This window comes from Sylvia atricapilla, chromosome 3 (genome assembly GCF_009819655.1).
Source record: "Sylvia atricapilla isolate bSylAtr1 chromosome 3, bSylAtr1.pri, whole genome shotgun sequence".
Classification (NCBI taxonomy): Eukaryota; Metazoa; Chordata; class Aves; order Passeriformes; family Sylviidae; genus Sylvia; species Sylvia atricapilla.
Window position 1 is genome coordinate 95,453,489 of NC_089142.1, and position 10,139 is coordinate 95,463,627.

Consider the following 10,139-nt stretch of genomic DNA (forward strand, 5'->3'; position numbering starts at 1 on the left):
GTCCTCTCTAAGAGGATATCTTGCAAAAAGGTCTAGAACCAGCTCCAAGATCCCTTTTCTCCATGTCGCCCAGAACTTCCCATGGGTTGGCTGCAAATGCCTGATGTTTCTTTTCCCCTCTTCCCCCAGCTCTTAAATGGAAATGAGCCTTTTTAATTTGGACATTTGGCCTTCCTTGCAGCAGTTCTTAAAAACAAGTCAGCATATTGTCTTAGAAGCTGACTGTGCAAGCAGATAGGACACAGGACTGGGAGTTCGAGGTTACAGCTTGCCCCTTGCCCTGCTTTTAGCTGGGTGTTACCTGCAGAAGGACTATTTACCTCTCATTTCCATGCCAAATATTTGGACTGCAAGAACTTTGGCTTAAGGATAACACCTTCTTACATTTTTGGACACATCAGCCTTGGAAAGACTCTGTTTTTAGGTGAATCCAACCACAGCAGTAAAAAGCAGCCAGTAGACACGGCTCCAGGATAATGAACATGATTGTTACAGTATACAAATCATTTTCAGCTGAAGACACCAAGAACTAAACCCAGTGAAGTTAAAACAAATACTTTCAGTTGAAGACACTGACTGCTTGACCTGATGAAATTAATGATCTTCTGCTAGTCTACAGCTTGAGTTTTCCCTACTATTTTCACCAAGTCATTCCTGCTAACCCACCAATTAAAGATAAAGTTTGGTAGTTACACAGCTATGCAGCACTGACACTGAGTATTCCAGTTGTACAAATAAACACTTGGGCAATTGCTTTTGATTTAGGCAATAGTTTTAATTGCTAATATAGGGCTATTTAAAGAAGGCACTCTTCCTGTTAATGGCTAAAATAAAACAAGTTGATGGATCTGCCATCATTCCTGATGGGTGGACACCAGCATCACAACTCAATCCCATACAATTTGTTCTCATTAGCACCTTTCTGGCAGTATCTCCCTGAAGAAAGGACCATGCCTGAGCCAGAGGGATAACAAGATTTCCCCTGACTCTATCACCTCCAGACATTGAAGCTCAGAGACACTGCAGTAAAGTCAGTTGTCCTGCGAGTCTAAAAAATTTATTTGGAAATTATGATGCCTGGTATTTCTCTGAATGCTACAAAAAGTGCTGTGTTAACCCACCACCTTGTTCTTCAAAAGCCTGTGGTGTTGACTCCAAAGGATGCAACAAGCAAGGCTCAGAACAGGAAACAGAGAAAGGGAATATGGTGGGGATAACGAGGCCAGGCAGAAAATCAACAAGAAACAAGCACATTCTCAAACCATCACATATCCATGGGAAGTTTTTCATATTAACTTGCATTCACTTTTCTTCCCTAGACTCATATCTTCAACTTTCTTCATGACAGCAAATATTCAGGGTTGATATACAGAATCATCTGCAAAACTGTGAAAGTAATTTGCTCAAGAGAAGTTGCAAAAAGGTTACAACTCTGGTCCAAGCCAGGACATAGCAAGAAGAACAGTTATGTTAGTTCCTGGCAGAGGAAAATAAGCAGGGCAGGGCCTGCAGAAACACAGCAATAGGTAACTCTTTCTTGGGACAGATTAGAATGGTGCTATCGTCTATATACTCATAAGCTTGATTTTCCTCATGAAACTTCTGGGCTTTATTTGCAGAGTGAGCAGAGAGGAAATAAAAGAAAAAACAAAAAATGAGCAACTTCCTGAAAGCATGGGAAGCAAAAGTAAAATCATTTCTCAATTTTTAATGGTCACCTACCCCTTGAAATCAAGAAAGTATAGAGTAAGATGTGCAAGAATAAAATACTTCCTACTTAGGAGACACCTGAATACATTCCTCCATAATAGGTGGTGATCAGATTTTAGCTTGAATAAGGGTATAGAGACATGGAAACACAACAAAGGAGTTGATGTCAAATGCCTCTGTGACATGGCAGGAACATGGAAAGTTTGGGACTAATACTTAGTCAAGCTGCTCATATGCTTTTCACAGATGAACTGAGAGCCTTTTAAAAAACATGACTGTGTTAGAAAGAGTGATCTTCAACAAATATTTGGCTCCATGGCATTGGTAGCAGCTGGGAAAAGCAGCTTGGCCATAAGAAATCATTCCAGTCCTGTTGTCAAATAAGCATTACAGGTGGTTGTCCTCTTTGAAAACAGGTCAGTTTTGAGGGGTGCAACTGTTTGGAAATCAAGGGATAGAGTGATTCTACCTCCATTGAAAAGCACAGGAGGGATATGTTCCCAAATGAGATACACATCTGTATTTAATGGGAATCCAAATCTGTTGAAAAGAAAAAACTTATTGGTTGAGTTCCCAAAAGTTTTTTTTCAGCCTGCACAGTGCTTATAAGGAGAAGTAAAAAAGAAAAAAAAAATCAAAACAAAACAAAGCCCCAGTAAACAATTAAATAGAAGCCCTACAAGATTTTGCTCAATAAATAGGAAAACATGTTATTCAAAATGAGATTGCATTTGCCAGTACCCAGGTGTGGACATGAGCGTGGCGGTTGTGCTGGCTGGGGCAGGGTGGGCTCTGAAACACAAGTGAACCCAGGTTTGGGATGCCCACTGCTTCTCAGTGACAGGCAGTGGGATGAACTGCTTACAGATATTTGGTTGGTCCACCCCTAAACTGATTGGGCTGGGATTTACTCTAGAGTGAATTTTAACTGGATGTCCTTAGTTATAACAGCATATTGCATTTTAATTTGGTTACTTAAAAGCTTTCACCAAGAGCGAGCAACACGCTGTAGGAAGAGAAGCAGATAAATCTAATTTAAGTACCTTCCCTGTTTTGTCAGGAAAAGGACAGGTCACCATTGTTTAGGAATAAAAGGTCAAAGTCCAATCTTTGCCCAGTCATGCACAATCATCACAGAAATCCATTCCTCACTGTCAGCAAGAGACAATACAGAAATAAGTGCATGATGACATCTACTTATGTTAAAAATAGCAAAACAAAATAAACAAAAAAAACCCCCAAATTAAACAGCGACAGCAGCCTGTTTAGTTTAAACATCATGGTATTGGCCCCTTTAAGGAGATGAGATTTGAGCCTCTGGGAGTCTCTGGGTTGAATCTCCCAGGCTCTTGCAGCAAAAGGGTCTCTCCGTCACTTGCTGCTCTCTCCTTTTCCCTCCATGTGCAGTCTCACACTTGCCCCAGGTGGCTGAGCTCCAAGGCACCACTGCTAGCCAATTGCCTGTGCTGTATTCTCCTGGGTGGAATAAAGATCCCTTTAAAAATAATTGTTTCAGTGAGGAGGGAGGAAGAAGGGCGTGCTAGACCCGAGCACAAGGCTAGAGCTGCAGCTAGGGAGAAAAGCTGGTCTGGGCTGTTTGTTTGCCTCTCTAAAGGGCTGCTTTAGGGTCTGACTCCAAGTTCAAGATTTTCCACCCTGAACCTGATTTGAACCTGAATCAGAGCCCAAGTTTCCTTTGGCCATAAATCAGTTTAGGGACAAGATCTGTCCAAAGACACATGTGAGCAACTCCTGTTGAAGTTAAAGGCTGGTGTGTGCGTGCACATGTCTTTGTAACTGGAGGAAGGTCATGACTACGTGCCTATTTCATAAACTTGGGGTACTTGTTTGATGTGTTTTTTGCCTTTCATTGTCTCTGTACTCCATAGAGATTCTTGTTTCTCAATGTTTGGAAAGAACAAGGCTTCTCCTGACACTAGCTATTCCTCACAGAATATATCATATGTAATTCTTGCTTGATTTCCATCTTAGTCAAATGTTTAAAATCAAGTTTTAGAAATGAAAAGGTCCAGGGCTATGTCCCTCTGCCTGGCATGCACATGTTTGCTCACTTTGGCTGATTGGAGTCAGCCAAAGCTATTCAAGATGTCCTGCAAGACTGAAAACTTTGAATCATCTTTCCTGTACCTTTTGTGCTGCTTTGTGCCACTCCTCAGCTCCATGGGCTCCACACATCACACGTGTACAGCAAGAGATTAACTTGGAGCAGGTAGAGGGGTTTATTTTAAAATAAAGCCGATTAAAATATTCCCCCTCAAATGAGCCATCTCCCAAAGATTCTTATCCATTCTGAGATGTCTTTTTCTCCATCTGGAAAGAAGGCCTCTGAATTTGAAGAAGTTAATTAACCTGCAGGTATTACAAGGTAGGAAGAGAAAAGTTATTGGGGGAGATGTGTGGCACAGGCATGGAGCATGTGGAAAGTTTCTTACAAAATATTTTTCACTCTGTCAGAGGAGACTGCTTAAGAAGTAAAGGCCAGCTTGAAGTGAGAGTGGCAGCCTCACCCCTTGAATGAAGCAAAGATCCTCGACAAATACAGAATTAATTACTTCTTTGAGCATCAGATGAAAGCTGTGTATCATAGGCATATCATCATGGGAGCAGTCTTGACAAACATGTAATGGTTGCTCTATTCTGGTACTTCTCTACAAAGGGTCAGTGCTATTTCCATGGCAGATGAGACTTAGAAAATGATGGAGCTTGCCTTCTGGTTGTGATAACCTTAAATACTCAACCACTGCCTTTGCATACTGCATTCAGGAGCCTTTTTTAGTTTTCTCCTGACAATTATAGCAAAAGTCAGTTTCAACATCAAGTATAGACTTGCTCTGTGTGCGGAAAAAAGCTAATACCTCCAAGAACAGCACAGTATGAAGTGGATCTCCATTCCTTCCAGCTCTCAGGGAGGAGGGAAAACAACACTGGATCATATTTAGCTTTGGCATAAGCGGGTGCAATTCCCAGAGGGATTTGCACCCGCTTATGCCAGGAGTGAGTATGGCTCATGGAGCTTGCAGGGTGGTCGTGTAATTAAATTACGTGGTGGTTCGGTGTGTTTCTACAACGTCAAATGATGCAATATTTTTTCAAAAAAGACAGCTCTGCATTATTTAAAACAAACCAATTGATTATCTTCATTACCAGTTTGCCCTTGATATTCAGGAGATTTTCAAACCATCGTTGACGCATCTTAAGCTTTTGTCTTTAGACAGAAGCACTGACAGTCTGAATTATACACTGCTTCCTCCTTATTAGAAGTTACTTATAAAAAAAATACTGCCACTGTGGTCTACAGTTCAATGAAGTCCATTGTAAACTCCCCAGTATAACATAAACCTCCCTAAAACACATAAAATTATTGGCTTCCAAGACCAGTCTCACTGAAAGAAAGCTCTGTATGAAGCCTTTGCTTAAAACACAGGTATTTGGTAGGATGGAATTCATACTCCCAACTCAGTTTTAAAAGGTTAGGTCCAAGGAAAGTTGACACAGACCATGTAATTTTAATTAAAGAAAGATTTTACTCCTTTATGGCCAACAGGGGCATTGTAACATTGACATATTGATGCTAAATAATTATGAGTCCATAAATAATTCAGTATATAAAAATGTTGCATGGCTGGTGCCAGGTAGCGAAGGGAAATAGCACTGAAATAGCTGCCGTGCCAGGTTACTGCTACAATGCCAGAGGATAGACAGGTAATGTGATCTAACAGCTATCCAAATACGGAATGCCACAGGCTGCACTACCCACAGAGAGCACTTGGAAGTGGAAAACCAAGGGCTGTCCAGTTTTGTCACCTCAGTATTTAAGCACCACTGTCACAGATGAGGACAAAGCTATAGGAGAGGTACCAAGGAGAAAGACAGTAGAGAAATCACATGCAGAAAGAGAAATATTAAAAAGCAAATTGATGATGAATTTAAGATTTTTTATTATTATTATTATAGTAGTTAGGAAAATACCACAAACTTATTTCCATGGATAACCATCCACCTTTAAGACAAAATTCAGTTCAGATGTGATCCTGACCCTTTGGTTTTCACTCTCTAAGAACTTTCAGAAGTCAAATATTCGTTGGCACACATAACTGGGGAAAATGAACTTTAACCTCCTGCTCCGGAGTACTGATGCCAGAAAAGTGGTATTTTTAAAACTTATTTATTTTAAAGTTTGATAAGGAGTCTTTCAGCTCTGGACCAAATGAAACATATCGCACAAGTTTGTAATGGGAACCATACTCATGGGGTTTCCCAAATATGTTTCTGCTCCGTGCTATTTGCTGGGATAACACTTGAAATTGTCCATGGCTGCTTTGAGATCAATAAATTTTTTAAGCAATGAAAATGAGAATGATGGGGAATCAGAGGCCTCAGGCAGGTACAATCAAACAATCTGTCTAAAGCTTCACAGAGAGTCGCACACAATTGAACATTAAATTAAAACAACCCTCATTTATTTAACTATAAGATAGTAACCATATGCCCAAGTTTCCTGGGAATGCTCATCACCTACAAAAACTCTGTGGCTTAAGAAATACTTTTCCCCATTTGTTTTTCAAGATTATCTTTCCAGGTTCGTGTGCTACTTTTTTCTCCTTTCCCTCTGGAAAGGCTCAGTGTCTTCAAGTACCTCCTGATTAAGAGAATTATATTAATTATGGGTTCTATGGTCCAAAATGAAGACAACATGTCACCAACAATGAGTCAACCAACACAGCTCAAACATAAATCTCTAATAGCAAACACCTTGCATTGGATGAAACTTGTTTATTTTATCCAAAGACAACAGTGGTACTAAGAGACTTTAACAAGTCAGGGCTTGAAGAACAATTGCAGAATAGGAATAAAAAGGAAATACTTGAACTGCTCCTTGCATCTGCCAGAACTAAGACTACTGCAATCCAAAAAAACCCTTGCAGCCAGCATACTGTATGGTTTTAGTAATTTACCCCTGAAGACTCAGTTTTCCACAATTGGATTTGGTTCATCGCCCCTCTTACACCTACCTTCAGATCTCTGTGCACACTCCAAGCTCCCCCTGTAACTACAGTGAAGTTTGATTTTCATTAGTGTATTAGAGCAGCAAAAATAAAGAAACCCTTTCCCTCAAGGAAATAGTCTTCAAATATCTGTTTTCCCAGATCAGTGTCTGTACATTCGGTGCCAGAGAGACACAGCCAGTCCTACACACACTGCTAGAAGGCCAGGCAGCACCAGGGCTGTGAGAAAGCCAGGTCTCCTCCAGGTTCTCACACGCCAGCTGTCGGGATGCAGGCAGCCACCACTGCCAGCTCCCAGCAACTGCAAGTGGATTATGAGAAGTGCAAAATAAAGCCCAGGGACTCTTCCTGGGCCAAGGTTGCTGAGGGGGTTGTTTTGTTTTGACCCCCCTCAACTCCTGTCGCATCTCCGCTGCAGGTGCAGCTTTTTTCATCTTCAAAAATCAAGACATTTCCTTTCCCACAGTTTGGGGAAAGAATGGGCTGCTTCTGCTCCAACCAAAAAGGCACCTCCCACTGAATGGTTTTTTCCCTCTCATTCCTTTCCTCCCCCAAAGTGACAGCTGCCTTGTGGATGCTGTTGCAAGAACCAGTGTTACAGGCAGACCTGACAGCTTGTTAGTGCAGTTTGCTCAACTCATAACCTTCATTTCTCCTTTTACAAAAAACGGAATATACCCGGATCCCTAGTCTCCTTTCATAGGTGAAGCCCACACTTCAGTTTTGGAGAGACAGAGGACTCCAGTGTCTGCCTGTGGACTGGCTTCACAGAGCTAGGGAGTGGTCTGGACAAGAGGGTACCCCTGAGTCTTCATGATGACTCACAAGAGCTTGCAGTGGTCACTTATCACCACATTTATTTAGGAGGGGAGCTTTGCCAAGGCCTCAGCACTGGCCAAATTCTACCCCATCCAAACCAATTAGGCTTCGGGGATGTTTTCAAACCCAAGAGGACCAGAGCATGTTCAGGACAGAGGGCACAAGTGCTCAGTTCACAACAAACAAGACACAAGCCACCCACCACAAACTCACATGAACACCAAGCATTGGGAATTCTAATAAAATTATCACTTTACCTTTTGCTGAATCCTGTCAGATGAGAGAAAACCAAGAGAAAAAAAATGCAGCTTGAAGGATCATCTCATGAGTAAAAAGGCCTAGGGCATTTAATCCAGAGAGAGGACTAAATTGTGCAGAGAGGAGGCAGAATAATTCATTGATCACAGTGTACAGGCTAAGGAGAAATGGAGACAAAGGCTAAAACAGAGAAACCTAAACAGGACAAAAGCAAGCTGGATAACACATTCCACAGTTCACAAAATGAGCCTGGGCCTGCAGAGAGGCACTGCTGACTTCTGGTGGCTTTTCCACCAGTTCTAGGATCCATTTCCTTGATGAAGCAAAGGCATCCCTGTAGGGAAGCCAAGAACATGGCTACTGCCACCTTGGTGGAGCCAGCTTTGACAATCACATACATTTGTACACTACTCTGAAGTGGTCAGAATTGAGAATCAGAGCTTTATACCACCTTTCCTATGAAGCTCCATGATCCCCTAAAAATAAAGCAACAAACCCCGCAATCCTATTCCCGTGGCCTGATACACTCAGTCCAAAGGAAAGAGCAACGTGTGCCTGTGCAGATGGTTTGCTTTCCGAGAGGGCTTTGTGATTTGTCAAATTAACACCTGGAGAACGAGACAAGGAGGAGTTTCATCCCCAGGCAGAGTGGGCCATGCCCCAAGTTTCCTCACGACCTCTTTTGCAGAGGCGGTTCCCAGAAGAGGGAGAGATGGAGCCGACGCACACTTGCTGTGTGTGGCCTAGCTCCTATTCCCAAGCTCTTAGCTCCTTAATTACCCTCCTTTCGAAGGGTCAGGCTTTGGCTAAAGAATACCCTGCACTCAGTTATGCCTCATCCTAATGAATGCTAATAAAAAGCATTTAGATGACTAACGCAACATAAAACTCTGCCCTATTTCATTGCATCTGCTTAATAAGAACCTCATTTAATATCAAATTACTGCCTGCTCAGCCAAGGCCTTGCACTTGTGGTAACAGGGCTGTGAGGCGGGAATATCAAGAGCCGCAATATGGAAATTCCTCGCTGATATTCTCTGCAGGGCTGTGCAATTACTTAATTCATTTAGCTGAGGCAGTGTGATGGCTCGGCCAACTGTTTCACAACACGGAGCCCAGCGCTAGGCAACTGGCCTCCCCACGGGCGTCCAGCCGGATCGCTTTTCCTGGGACCCAGCTATTAACAGTTGCTTGGGGGATTTCAAAGAGGACCACAGATAGTGTTACCAAATGAATGGGCTTGTAGCGGTGAACATGAAATCCTGCTTCCTCCCAGTCAATCAAATGCCAGCCAGAGGATGCCCCGTGAGACAGCAGCCACAAAGAAACAGCGTGGCTGCGTTTAACCTCTCTTACTTGTGTCCGGGAGCATCAGTGCATGGACAAGCTTCTGCATTTAAAAATATTCCCTCTTGCAGTTTAAGAGAACACTGCTCCAAAACTCCAGGCTGTTCCTCCTCCCCACAGCTGCTTGCCTCAGCTGGCTCCTGTAGCAACTAAAGTTCTCCATATTGCACCTCAGATATTTTGGGAAAATTTAAAAAAATGTAAACAGCGATGATTCCCAGCTCCCATGAACAATGACTTACCAGAAGTGCTTTCACACACATTCCTCACAGCTTTAATCAAACCTTGGGCAATAATATTTTAGGGGAAAGGATTTAGTCAGTATACTTGAGTTGGGAGAAGGAACCATACTAAAAAGAATGCTAAGTGTTACCATTCATAAGCTGTGAGTGTTAAAAATAATTAAAAAACATCCAATCATTAGTTTAACTACGTACACAGTTTTGGCAAGTCAAAATACTGAAACGTTTAAATGTTTTGTCCAGTTCTGGTTAACACTTAAAAAAAAAAAAAAAAAAAAAAAAAAAAAAAAAAAAAAAAAAAAAAGTAGCTACTGAAAAAAAAATTGAGAGGGTGAAAAAACCCCCACAACCCACAAATGTGTTTCAGCAGCTGCCTTATAGTGGAATTTAAAGCGTTTTATTTGCTTATGAGAAGGACAAGATCACAGAATACATATGTCTTCACAGGAGGAAAGTGGTCTAAAAAAATGTGATGAACAGCAGTAAAAAATTACCCATGACACTCAAGTCAGGCTGACTCAGGGGTATGCCATGATGGGCACAGATCAGCAAGCAAAGAAATAGCTCTGCCAGTATCATTTTCAAAACAGATGTCTGTCTCAGAGATATGGTTTCCTCAAATAAGTTATTGAGCTCAGGAAAAGATGTGGATGGAAGGCAATGGGTCTGCAGCAAGCCAGACTAGGAGTGTTATTGAATGAGGTATGGTACAAGGGCAGAGAACAGCAAGAGAAGG